This window comes from Carassius gibelio, chromosome A4 (genome assembly GCF_023724105.1).
Source record: "Carassius gibelio isolate Cgi1373 ecotype wild population from Czech Republic chromosome A4, carGib1.2-hapl.c, whole genome shotgun sequence".
Taxonomy (NCBI): Eukaryota; Metazoa; Chordata; class Actinopteri; order Cypriniformes; family Cyprinidae; genus Carassius; species Carassius gibelio.
Window position 1 is genome coordinate 9165405 of NC_068374.1, and position 14227 is coordinate 9179631.

General features: G+C 35.2%; 2 long non-coding RNA genes across 2 annotated transcripts; both read left to right on the top strand.

Annotated features, from left to right (window-relative positions):
- Positions 1-7383: 7383 nt before the first annotated feature.
- On the top strand, positions 7384-9441 carry LOC127970210 (uncharacterized). The gene is made up of 4 exons (XR_008156555.1): positions 7384-7739; positions 8152-8242; positions 9126-9255; positions 9374-9441. It is a non-coding gene; the product is annotated as an uncharacterized LOC127970210 (long non-coding RNA).
- Positions 9442-9921: 480 nt separating this feature from the next.
- LOC127970211 (uncharacterized) lies at positions 9922-11322 on the top strand. Its single transcript, XR_008156556.1, has 2 exons — positions 9922-10134; positions 10255-11322. It is a non-coding gene; the product is annotated as an uncharacterized LOC127970211 (long non-coding RNA).
- The last annotated feature ends 2905 nt before the right edge of the window (positions 11323-14227 follow it).

Genomic DNA, 14227 nt, shown 5'->3' on the forward strand with positions numbered 1-14227 from the left:
GAAAGTGAAACAAACTAAAAAAAATGAACGTAACATGACATTCAGCCAAGTATGGTTACCCATACTCAATTCGTGCTTTGCATTTAACCCATCCAAAGTGGACACACACAGCAGTGAACACACACACACACAGTAAACACACACCTGGAGCAGTGGGCAACCCCCCATGCTGTGGCGCCCAGGGAGCAGTTGGGGGTTCGGTCCCTTGCTCAAGGACACCTCGTTCATGGTATTGCCGGCCCGAGATTCGAACCCACAACCCTAGTGTTAGGGGTCAAACTCTCTAACCACTTGGCCACGACTCCCCCCCCCCTCCTTGGCTGTGGGAAGAGTAGACAGGTTGGTAACATTTGATGGGGCAACCTAAAAAATGAATGCGTAGCCTACTGTGTTGCCAGCTTAGCAATTGGTTGCCTAATTTGACAATTCCTTAAGCCTTGTCCACATTGGTACGTTCCTTTTGGAAAAGCCTAATTCCTCTTGTTTTGGCCTTCCAGCCTTTTAAAACAGCCTCCAAAATGGATACATTTGGAACACTGGTTTCACATTGTAGTTTAGCCTGTGGAAACAGAGGCTTCTGAAAACTATGAATATCATTTAGTCTTGTAAAACATACCAATAGACATGATTATGGCAATAACATTAATTGCAGTTATGTGCTATTCACTTCCAAGCAGTTTCTAAAGATATTTACTTGCATGCTTTTCATATTACAGTCCTAGAAAGACAACAGAATTTTACTCACACTTGCTGTCCTGCGGCAAAATGAGGGTAGTTGTGTATTAGATAAATTCTAAGTGATCACGCCAGTAAATGGTGAAATATGTCCCTAAATAAATTAGTCTTGCCAGAATAATTGCATGAAATTTATGTCTGTATAACTTCAGTGAGGTTTAAACATGCACAGTAAGACAGATAATATCGTTGGACATTTCAGTGTGGATAACGACTCTGGAAAAAAATGCCTTGGCTTTGTGGTAAAAATGGCATTGTCATCCGACTATGTCATAACCTCATTTAACAAACTTTAAGCCACCTTCCACGGTACACGACATTTGGACACAATTATCGCATTTCTCCCTCTAGCGGCAGTCGTGCAGAACTTTCAAACTGGTCGTGCAGCAACTGTTACCTTGGCATGTTCACCATGGTAAAGTTAATAATTTTAATGAATAAAATGTATAATGTATGAATACATCGTCACAAATCAGATGACCCCCAAAATAAAAACAGTAGGTTTTATGGAGCTAATCACGTAAATAATGGTTTAATAATTATTTCTCCAATAATTATTATAAACCACCATATTACATTAATTGTGTTTGAAGAATAATGTTAAAGTTAACAAAATATTGGTAATTCTGACCTCGCACCGATAGATTTGATTAGAATACATCACATCCGTTTGGGCGTTTGCACACAGTCTAGTCGCAGAAGTTCAAATATTTTAACGCATCAGAGGCTCAAATCGGATCTGAAATTTCCGCATACGTATGTGATCGGAACTCCACGTGGCTCCCGCACTACTTTCTAGCCACGAACCTCTATTTAGCGTCTTCACCTGAAAATGTATTGATTTATGACACACGGTCTGCACCGCTAGAGGAGACAGCCTCAAACTGCACCTCGGCCGGAAAGGCTGCGGTGAAAGGAGTCGCGGCAGGAAGTGGGAGAGGCTTGCTGCAGTAAGAACTGAGGTGCGGGCTGTTTGAATGCCTGCTGCTGCTGCGATACCAGCGCTCGAGGAGAGCCCGGTCTTGATCGGATCAATCGTGGTGTCAAGCGAAGCGAGCTTGGACTTTGCACGGTCTATTGGCCGCGACTTGTGGCTTGGGAAGAGCAGCTGTCACGATGACATTTGATGGTGCTCAACTGCCGTGTTTAATGATCATGGATATCAGCAAAAGTAGCAGATCTGAAAAATCCCCGGTATGGATCTCCTTGCTGGAAGGAAAATTGGGTCTGTGATAAGATGACAGACAGAGCGAACCTGGATGCTGATAGACTGTCAGTGGAGACAGGTAGGCTAATTCAGCTGTATTTATACCCTAAGGTTGATTAACTTAAGTGGCTCCACCTGTGCTAATTAGGATAAGTATCTGACGTGCTCCTCCCGAACCTTGTTATGTAGCTTTTCAACTTTTTTTAACAAGCTTTTGATATCAAGTTTTGCTGGTTATCTTTGACCTTGACAGAGTACAAGATGGCCTACAATCTAAAACATAAAATTTCTGAAATTGTTTTGTTCAAAAGAAATAATGATAAATTAAATACTAGGAAATTAATATAAAATAGGAAATATACAAAGACATTTAATATGGTTAAACATTAAAATAGTCCGAGAACTGGTAACTAAATGCCACGAATGCACACACGAAACGAGATCCAATAGCAGTGTTTATTGGGAAATCCAAAATCAGGCAGGAGGTCAAAACACAAAATAAGTCCCAACAAGAAAAACACAAGGGAACACGAGAAAGACGGGTGACGGAAAACAAGGACTCCATGAAACAGATAGAAACAAACCGGTTTAAATAGACAGGTGCAAAATGATGAAAGTGGAGACAGCTGAGTGCAATTAACAGGTGTGCAATTAACAGTGATGAATGTGACAAAGGCTTGTGGGAAACGTAATGCCTGCAGTGGGGTGACTATGGGGAAGTGAGACCACTAGTGGACACCCAGGGAAACACAGACCAGACACTGTGACACTTAAACAGGGTTCGTAGAGATAAAATAAAATTCTAATAAATAAACATAATACAAAATGGTACAAATAAACTGCAGCACATAAAAATAATGCAATGACTGTGACAACTTTGAATTTGAAAAGGTACTATGGCAAAGTTTTCGCTGTCCTTATTCAAACTGTTATTTTTTCTTCATGAATATGTGACCCGTCACGGAAACCAGTGACACAAGTCGGCAGCACAACTTTCAAGCAAAATGAGAAAGAAGCATTTTTTCTTTTTCAAAATTGGTGATTTTCGTTTTTTTTTTTGCAGAATCTGTTAGTTGAGATCACAAAGAAGCCTCTCCGTGTTTGAGATAGCAGTATTGGTATATTTAACTCTGGAGTCTAAGGGTATTTTGGGGCCTGGAGAAGTTTTGTCATGCCCTGATATTTGTGCTTTTTTCAGTTTCTTATAAATATCTAAATGGGTAAAGTCTAATATCACTGTAATCAGCACAAACTGGGCTATAATAATATGTGAAATGCATGTATATACATGATTGTATTTTTGAGAAAAAAAAATGTTATGCATGGTTAGTGAAAAACTAAAAATGTTAAATCACCTGAACCAAAATTATGTGAAAATCATCTTGTTTACTCACTCACACAAAACAATATATTGATTTAAATTTTCTAAGACACTTTTTGTTGGTAAAAGTCATATGTGAGTAGGCGTCAACTATCATGAATATCATTGTGATTTACACCAGAGAAGACAAAGGCCCACATAATGAGCTGCATAATGAGCCTCTCATTCAACTGTGCCACTCTGAGGGAGGAGTTACAAGAAAGAATGTGAGAACAAAATAAAAGTATATAATTTTATGTTTGTAGTCTATTAAGAATATATTTAATTATCCCACAACATAATTTAATATCCACTTGGGGGAGCAGTTAAACAGTTTATTAGGGACAATCAAAGCTTACTTTCAAACATATTTTTTGGCATCCTTACTCCAGTCACACAATCCTTCAGAAATCCTTTTAACAATCTTATTTTCTACCAAAAAAAAAAAAACATGTATTATTATCATCATTATTATTTTTTATCATAATTAATGTTGAAAAGAGCTGAGAATATTTTTCAGTTTTTTTTAGGGGGAATAAATTGAAAGAACTGCATTGTTTTTACATTTGTTAGAGTTATCTCTATTTGTTACATTTATATTATTTACATCAAGGTTTTGAATGGTGTAGTATTGTATATTGTTATTGAAACTTCATAATGTTTCACTTGATTATACATTTAGTCAGGAATTATAGTTTGGAAAAAGTATTGGGAAAAAGTCTAACTAGTAAAATGTTTACACTTTATGTGAAAACTAGTACAAATAAATAAAAAGAGACGACGAGGAAGAATGTATTGGACTGGCGTCAGACGAGTTGGACCGTAAGATATCAGAGGCTATATTGATAGTAACATTTGATGGAGATAAAGACAGAGAAATGGGGAAAATCCGTAACATTTAGAGGCAAACAGACCCACAGTGCAAACTTCGGAGATGGTTACATCCACAAAGAAGACCCCGACAAAGAGAAAGTGTGCCCGAACGACTTATTTCATTGGAGGCATCGAGATCTGCAAGAATACTTTTGTTTCTTATGGGGTGAGTTTCCATAAACATCAAAGTTTGTCGTTTTGTGTTCATTCTAAGAACACGTACACGTTATCTCATGTTTAGTTCATGTTTAGACCTTCCCATATCTACCTATTGTTATTAGCTAGCTCATCTGTTATCACAGAATCCTGTTAAAAAAGTAAATTCACCAAGTTTTATGTAGAAAACCAGCAAATAACAAATAAAATTAGCATCAATATGTACTTTTTGTTTACATAAACATTAAAATAATAACATTAAAAATGATGGCCACATTTTAAAGATTTTTTATAAAAAGATAAAACTCATATATTTCAGCCTCTAAATCATTTTTATAAAAGTCAAAAAAGATAAATTACTGACATTTACAATGCACATTCTCCTTTATTATTAATAGTATGCGGTCCGATTTTTCCCGTTGTGTCTGTCGTTGCTATGCAGGGGGTATGGCTTATCTAAATGAGATGTAAATGAGCCCCATTGTCACTCGCAGCAGTGAGAACTGCACAATGTTTAAAGGCTAGTTTCTACTTTTTGAGCTTTTTTGAGTGCCTACCTTCAAATGGCCACAACTTCTCCAAATATTATCATATTTCCATGTGTTACACATTGTTGGAAAGCTTGGAGACTACACTTTCAGAATCTGTGAATAACTCAAAATGCTCCAGAACCGACTTGTGTCCCTACTTTCCGTGATTGGTCACATATATGCTTGACCCAAAGAATGAAAGCTGTGTCATACACTTGGAAAATGTTGAGCTTTATTATGCTCACGGACACTAGGGGTTTGACAATACTCTTAACTCACAAGGTGAGACAAAATTCCAATACTTGGTTCACTAGAACGAGATATGCTTTAAGAAATTTTAAAATTGAAAAATATTTGTCTTCCAATCACAAAAAGTAAAACAATGCAGTTTTTTATGTTTGAACTAATCTAGTACTTAACAAGTGATTATTTTGCTAATCATGTAACCTTATTTTGATGAGTAATCTGATATTTTGTTAGTAATACAAATTGAACTAAATGCAAAAACAGGTTTAATATGACTATATTTATATATAAAGTAACAATGAGGCAATAATCATTGGCCTCAAATAAAGTATCAAAACCAAATACATGGTTTTGTTGAACAACACTGTTTAATACATAATGTAATATGCCAATATTACAACAACAACCTGGTCTCACAGAATTCCGTGAAATGTCCACGGGTCCTTAACTCAAAATCCGTGAAGCCATCACGGAATTGCCCCAAATTCCGTGACCCGGCCACGGATATTTCTCCAACGCAAGTCAATGACACTGACCTCCCGTGATCCACACACGGATACCCGTTTCAATGACGGAGTACAGAACTCGCTGAACGGACGTGCTTTCTCATTTGGAAACGCAACATTTGAAGTATTTGTTTCTTTTCCAAAATCAAATGCCATAATGACATTAACCAGACAGCTGTTGTAGTTATTGCATTGTCCTGTCATCATAAAAATTACGTTTGTTTCAGTTACAAAAGTCCCGTGATGGCACGGACCTCCACAACCTGACCTCACTCACTTGTTTAGGAACTTACAAGCTTTTCGTCGACACTGTTGCAATGGCATGTAATTAACTTGGCATTTTTTCTCGTCCTGTCATCATAAAATCCAGTTTGATGGTGTTTTACACACATTTTGGCTATAGTCAGAACTAAAATCTGTGATAGGAGCACGGAGTGAGTCTGTGCTTAGATCACGGATAACTCTAACGCAAGTCAATGACACTCATCTTCCGTGGTCCGTACACGGATCGTTTCAGTGATGGAGTACAGACCTCACTCAATGGACGTGCTATCTCATCTGGAAAAGCAACATTTTAAGTATTTATTTTTTTCAACACCAAATACCATGACCAACCTGACTGTTATTGTAACTATTGCATTGTCCTGCCATCATACAGATTCACTTTGATTCTGTTAGCCTAACTAAAATCTGTGATACGAGCACGGAGTGAGTCTGTGCTGAGATCACGGATAACTCTAACGCAAGTCAATGACACTCATCTTCCGTGGTCCACACACGGAAACCCAGTCTCACGGCAGTTCGTGATTTTGTCACGTAATTTAATCTATTTATTCGTAGCAGGCACACGTTTATTTCCTTATTTTCATGATTGCAGCACGTTTTTTTAAACTAATGCATTTCAACTGGAGGCATCTTTCGTGCATCAGCACAATATTTTCTGATTAATTATTATTATTATTATTTAATTTTTCACAGGACAACAGAAGAAACTCACTGAAACTTGAAAAAAAAATCGGAGCTTAACTTACTGTACAAAACTGAGCAACATACTGTATTGCTGGTGACTAAAACACATTAAAACTTTTTTAGCAGTAAAATGCGCAATGGTTCTTTTTTTACTTTTTCATTGATTTTTATTTTTTTCATAGGCCTAGATTTAATTTTTTTTTATTACAGAATTCAATATCAAGTCCTTGACACATAACTGTAACACATTTTCACATTAAGAAACAATTTAGTTTAAATAAAAAGAACAAGAAATATCTAAAAATAAATAAATTATTTATTAGCGATAGGCCTACAGATTTATTTTTTTTTATTTATTTTTTATTTTTTTACTTTAGACTCTAAAGTTAAAAGTTTTTATTAAGGCTATTGTAAAGGCTTCTTAAAAATGATGTCGCTGATGAGCCTCTGATCGCTGTCAGATTCTGTGATATGAATGTCCGCTAATGGGTTTAGAATGAGCCCCGCTCGGCCCGTGTTCTGGCTTACTGTAATATTTCACCTGTAATAAGACCGAAATAATATAATTAAAATAAAGAAATGAATGAATACATGATAACATCTAAATAAATGTTGATAGATTTAGCGTTATAGTTTTAAAAATATTAATAAACAGCAAATCAACACAGAAAGACCTAAATAATAATAATACATAATTAATAAACAGCGCCGCCCCTCCCACTACGCGCATCACGCGCTGTGCGTCAACCCCAAAGCGTCAAAAACTGAAGCGTGGTCAAGCGCCTCTAGCGTCATTGACATGAGATGTTTATCGCTTTGAAATCACGTTCAAGAAGTCTCATTCAGCACACATCGCGATACTTTCCATCAGTTTGCAAGAGCCGCAGGTTGGGTGAGTTATACAGTCTATGGTGAGTAGTAGTAAATATGCTATTTTAATGCCTGTCCTAAAACGTATTCTGTCTTCTTTATTAATCAGATGAGCGCCTTATGTTTACTCTCTGTATTACATCGGTCATCCGAGGCTGTCTTTGAGTTTCATTGTGTTTAACTAAATGAACACAGCTGCTAACTGGTTAAACTCTATCGGTCACGTGACGTGACGTGACGTGCCACAGACCTGGGATCCGTTTTATATTCATTTCAGGTTCAAAGATGTAAGTTGTATTTGTAGTAAAATCATGGTAACCATGACACCTACAAAAGTAGGTAAAACCCAGTAAACAAGACATTTACCATGTTTTTTTTTGTTGTTTTTTTTTTTTACCACAGTAACTGTAGCTTTACTGTAGTATAGTAATAGCACATTAATCACCAAATTAACTATAGTTGTACCACTGTAATGGTAGTGTTTTAATGTGCTTTTATATGACTTATTTCACAGTAATCACATTTACTGTACCATGCTTGTAATACCTTTTTAATGTAAAAAAAAAAAAAAAAACATTTTCCCCATCTTGCAGTTCAATTCATATTTGTTTATATCTTAAATATTTTGCTCACAGATCACTATTAACATTCTGTATATAATTCTGTTTTATTTTCTTTCCCCTTGTATTAATTTTTTAGCTGAAAAGACGTAAAGTAAGCAGTCACCCCAGTGGTGTTTGTGGAGAGGTATTCCTTCAGAAATGGAGAAGACAGAAAGCTGCAGAGGCAGGTTGGTCTGTGATAGTTTGTCCCTTTTATCAAACATTCCTGTTGTTATCATTTGCACAGCATTTTGTTGTTTCTTAAACTGTTGTACGGTCCAAATACCCACACTTGCCATCTTTGCACATTTCCTTTATTTGGCCCAAGTGAGCATGAAGATCACAATGTGTGTCGATCTTAACATGACAAAGTTCGTTTCAACTTTGTATTTTAAAAGAAACTTCTAAATGTCTTTTCAATAGTCCCTAATAATACATTTTAATGCGCTTTTCTAGAACCCAAAGCGCTAAAATTAGCGCCCTATTAACCCTATTAAAGATGACAATTTATTTTGTGGTGCTTCTAATTAAGTGATAAAAAGAAGTTACAAATGATGTACAAAATAAATATACTTTTCTGTGCACCAAGAAAACATGCAACACTTTGTTTTACTACTAAATTAGTCTCAATTTCTAATTATTATAATTAATATTTCACAAACATTGGAAAGTTGCGTGACCTCTTGTTAAACCCCTGCAAAAAGTCTCACATTAATTCCAAAACATGATGCATGATGGGATACACTAAGCGTTGTATAGCGCTCCGGAGCAGTATTGGAGAGGTTTAGTGTGTGTTAAGGACACCGTGCTTTGGCATTATTAAGACCGGGGACAGTCTCATAGTCACGTACACACACTCTCAAGTGAATAAGACCTCAAGTGTGGGTATCTGGAAAGGGGAAAAGTCTTTAAAATGATCCCTAAATACAGTCGCACATCAAAGTCTTAATAATTCACTAATGCTTTCATGGTCTAAAAAATAATGTATGTAAGTAATGTATAAGTTAAAGTATATAGTAATGTATAAGTTGCATGTAATGAAATAATATTTCCTTTCTTTCTGTCTTACAGGATTGTTTGCAGATAATGCTGTTCTTCTTTTTCAGAAGTTTTTGGGGAGCCAACCCTCACAAACCTTCCTAAAAACTAAAAGAGCTATTACTGAGTCTCAGCGACTCTTGCCACGATCAGCTCTTCCCAGGTACATTTGTTTACTCATCAAATGCTCTGGTCTGAATCTTACTTTAAATTAACTTAATTATATGTTTAATGAGAAATATTGCTCATTGCACACAGAGTAAGATTATCTTGTTTCACAGAAGAGAAGGAAGACCAAGGAAATGATTTGCTCAGGATGAGGAATGAAGATGGTCATCTTGTGCTCAAGCCTCTGTTTTGTGTGTGTTGAAGCAATGCTGTGTTACAGGACTTTATGATGATCTCTCACAGGACTGGTCATGTCAGCCGTAATTATTCTTTCCAATGTTTTTATATTTATTTTATTTTATTTGATACAGCTATAATAATTATAGCATGTTAGCAAAGTTTGACTGGAACATTTTTAATCTAAAGTTTTTAAAAAACACCACCTGTTATTCTTAAAAGCATACAAGTGTCATAAAAGTGGTTTAATTGATATAAACACCAATTGACATTATCTCACTGTTTTGTGAATGTTGTGTTATAAATTGTGAATTGATAGTTGATTGGTTTGAGCAAAGCCTTACACTGCACAGACTAAAACACATTTGTGAGAGAAGTCATTAGCTCTGGAGAAAGATTCTAGAGGAAGAAAACACATTTACTGCAACAATAGATGATTTCTAGAGTCTCTGAGAACTACACATGCTAATGGAGTCTCATGAGCAAGTCCTTTGCCTCTGTAACTTTTTCTAAATTCTTGCATAATGAAATTGTTTATTGCAGTATTTTAACAATTTTACTTTGTACAGATGATCTCATCAACCAAATGAGGGGTTTTGACCAAGTGATGCTCTTGAAAGGAGTGAAAGAAGAGGATGTGGTAAATTGTCTTCAGAGAAAAAGCTTCTCAAAAGATCTTAAAACAGCTTGAAGAATGGTAAGTGTACAGTACTACAAGGGTCATAGTTACTCACCCTGCTAAAATCACACAGAACATAAGATGAGCTCTATGTCCATTAAACAACTTCATCTGGATTGTTTGTTTCACTTTGACCAGGTCTGGGATCTTAGGACTGGGAGATCTCACTTGCACCCAGTTAACCACCATAGAGAACATTTATCAGAAGCGCTGTCTGGGTAGGGCAAGAAACATCATCAAGGATGCCTCTCACCCTAACCATGGACTTTTCACCCTCCTTCCATCCGGCAGGCGTTACAGGAGCCTACGCTCTCGAACTAGTACCTGCTCTTTTACTGCACTGGTCACAGTACTTTACATACATGTATTGCACTACTCATATTTTGCACAGACTGCACATGGTTAAATCCATTACACTATAAACTGTCTAAAGCTGTTACTGTACAAGCACAGTAAACTATTTCTACAATAAATATAATTGCACTACTATTATTTTGCATATAATAAATTGTTAAACTATACTTTTGCACACTCATTCAACTGTATTTATTACCACTGTTCTCAAGTTCCTGCTATTCATAATGTATATATAATTCTTCTTTGCTCTGTTCATAATGTACATACAATCCCTACATTAAATTCATATTTATATTCTGTATATACTCTGATCAATATTGTATATAGCAACTCCACTGTAAATTCTGTATATCATAGCTTTACTTACTCTGCACTTTTATGTATATAAAACACTATATTCTTGCACTTCTGGTTAGATGCTAACTGCATTTCATTAGCTCTGTACTTGTACTCTGCATAATGACAATAAAGTTGAATCTAATCTAATATAATCTAATCTAATCTTCTGGCTGAGAACAAGCTACACCACATCAGTGCTGGATATCAACCAAAAGCTTTTTCCAGACACGAGAGAAGATCACGATGAAACCAGTTTAGATGTGTTGATAAGGAATCATTATTTTCTGAAACAGTATCAAATGTCTTATATGTATCACATGATCTGTATCACAGTTGACTGGATGGGACTGTGACTTTTAAGGACATTTCATCACTCATCTGTGTGAACTGATTAATATATGAGGTTAATGTATTTTTGATTATGAATAATTATTTTCCTTGAATCTTATTTGTCTTGATGCTACTTTATCATCTTTATAGTCTATGCTTCAATAAAATGAATATGACGAATATTGTGTTCTGAAGATTCTTGTTAAATACATCATTTTAGGTAGGCTCATATGTGTTTATTTTAGACTTGGAAAAACTACATAATCATTATTGGGATTATTTTTTACTTAAGACATAAAAATATTTGATCAGATTAATGACATCTGGGACATCAGTACACCTGAAAGTTATTATTGTTTATATTTAGTAACAAATGCCAATTGTTTTGTGAAAGAAAGGGAGTTACGAGATTAATTATTTTGCATTACAAGATGGTGCCATGGGCTTTATAGTTACAAACACTTGAGGGATAACTGAGAATGTAGCAGGAATGATCAACGTGGATCTTGTACTGCATTAAAACCAAGAGCACACACATTACCGATGTCCAGCACATGAGGAGCAAGAGACAGGGGTGAGAGGACATTTTTACACTGATTTTTGCTAATTAGTTATTAGTAATATATATATATATATATATATATATATATATATATATATATATGTATATATATATATATATATATGAATGAATTTGTCCTTGTGTAATAGTGAAGTATCACAATGTGTATACATTGTCCTTGATTACGGCTTAACAGTGGGGAATAGATAATGGCATGTTGTTGCAGGTTCATCCATTATATTTATTGATGTTTACTTCAAAAATCAAATAAATAATCTATTATTTTTATTATCAAAACATTTCTTTATAATTTTTCCATGTTTCATCAGATGGCCTCACAATGTCCTGTCAAAAGGTATAATAGCAATGATGTAAGAATTAGAAAACAGAGGACTGTGAAAACTGTCAGATACAAATGTGACTCAGCTCAGTTTGTTGTCCATGATGTGGAGAATACATATATGTAGGTTTTACTGCCCTTCTACCCCCAGGGGCCCAGTAGCACCCCCCGGAAGAGCCAAAAACTGTACATTTCAAAAGGCTGTAAATCAGAGTCCAATTAACATATCAAAGCGAAAATCAGCATGATTACTACTTATGCTATGCTGATAAAATAATGTTGGGCACAGTTTTCAGAAATGAATGGAAAGGTGGCATAAAGGCATTTTACATATTGCATACTCTAAAATACTAAATTTCACCATGCCTCTCAAATATATCATAGTGGTTTACACAGTGAACATATTTATATGTCTAGTTTACCATTCAATATATTATTTATTTCATTTCGTTAATAAAACTTTTTAAACTACATTACCCATAAGCCTCCATCGTTCTATCTATGGAAAGGGAATACTAGGCGCTGTTTTTTGTAGTTCATTGAAGTTATTCTTAGGGTTAGTGTTAGGATCTCGGTAAAAAGGTGATTTTTCTCAACATAGAAACACCCAATGTTGACTTAATATATTTACTAATGTGATAAAAGCAGCAAAACATACTTTTGTAACATGATCCGCTGTTTAATATGGGTTAAAAGATAATCCAACCACAGACAGTCCTGCGATGACAAGGGACATTCACAGCCAATGACATCAAAGCTGAGCAGCGTCATCACACTTCCTTAACCATTTATTGTCATTCATGAACGCTGTTTTCCGTTTTTCGGCTAAAGGGATAGATTGGTTAACAATAAATTAAATTTGCCACCTATTAGATAGTGTTTTATTAACGTCTACACCTTCTTCCAACAATAATGCAAATACAGAAATTATTGTTATTCAGCTTGACAACAATTTGGCAATATCGATGTGTACATGTGTGTGTACAACACGTGATGTGAACTGCACAGTCACAGTTGTATCTTATCTAACCAATAGATTCATTTCATTCAATTTAAAAGATAATTTTTTTCCTGACCAAAGACAAGAGCATTTACTAATAAAAAGTAAAGAGTGAAATTATTAAGTTATTAAATTATTTAAATTTGTTTCTGTGATTTGCCTTGCTTTACCAATTAATCTCTAGTTATAAAAACTGAAATAAAGCATAATGAACATACATAATTTTGTAAGAGTTTTCCAGTATTTATAGATATGTCAAACTCATTTAAAGACAAAGTGCGCATATTACTGCACTGTCACCAAGCTCGTTTTTAAAGAATAAAACTATGAAGAAAAAAAAGGCAGTTATGTTGTAAACGTTAACATTTTTCAGTGTGCAAATTATTTTATTAAAAAACAAAACATTATAAATATGGTATATATCTTTCAGAGAACACCGTAAAACTATACATTTTCTTAAAAGATTCTATTGACCAAAAAGTGATACAACACTTAATGTTTCAAACTCACAAAAAAACATCATGAAGACATGCATGTCAAGTGTGCAATATCATCTATAAAACTCAATCAGCAGAGCATCACGTAAACACTGATTGTCCGAACAATGGAAGAAAGATAAAGTGTTCAGGAAAACAAACACCTGCTACATAAAAATGCAGAAATATAACTTTAACAATAACATCATTCACTTCATGACTGGAACTAGGGGATTGCTGTGCATGAATATGTGCTTTACTTAAACTCCTGATGAGAACTGAAGCTTTTTTATTATAAAAGCACCAGAAGTAAAGTTTACTGTATGAAGCTTGACAAAGAGAACACAATGCTTTATCAATATGATAAATGCTATTTTTTAACTATTGTTGTCATCACTGGTTCTGTATACAGTACAGTATATGGGTTGCTGGAAGGTCACAATGTATTCATTATAAGCTTAATTAAAACAAAGTTACATTTTCTGCAGAAATCAAACCACTGCAAAGTCTTGAGTCACTGATCCAGGAACCATTTCTCTGTGTGTGTGTGTGTGGGGGGGGGGGGGGGGGGGGGGGTTAAAGAGGTGAATCCTTGTGCATGACGGAGAACTACAGTGTTATCTGGAAACAATCCTGTAAGACAGAAAGGATAGAAATATTATGTAATTAAATGCAACATTACTGTGTTTTTTTTAGACCATGAAAGC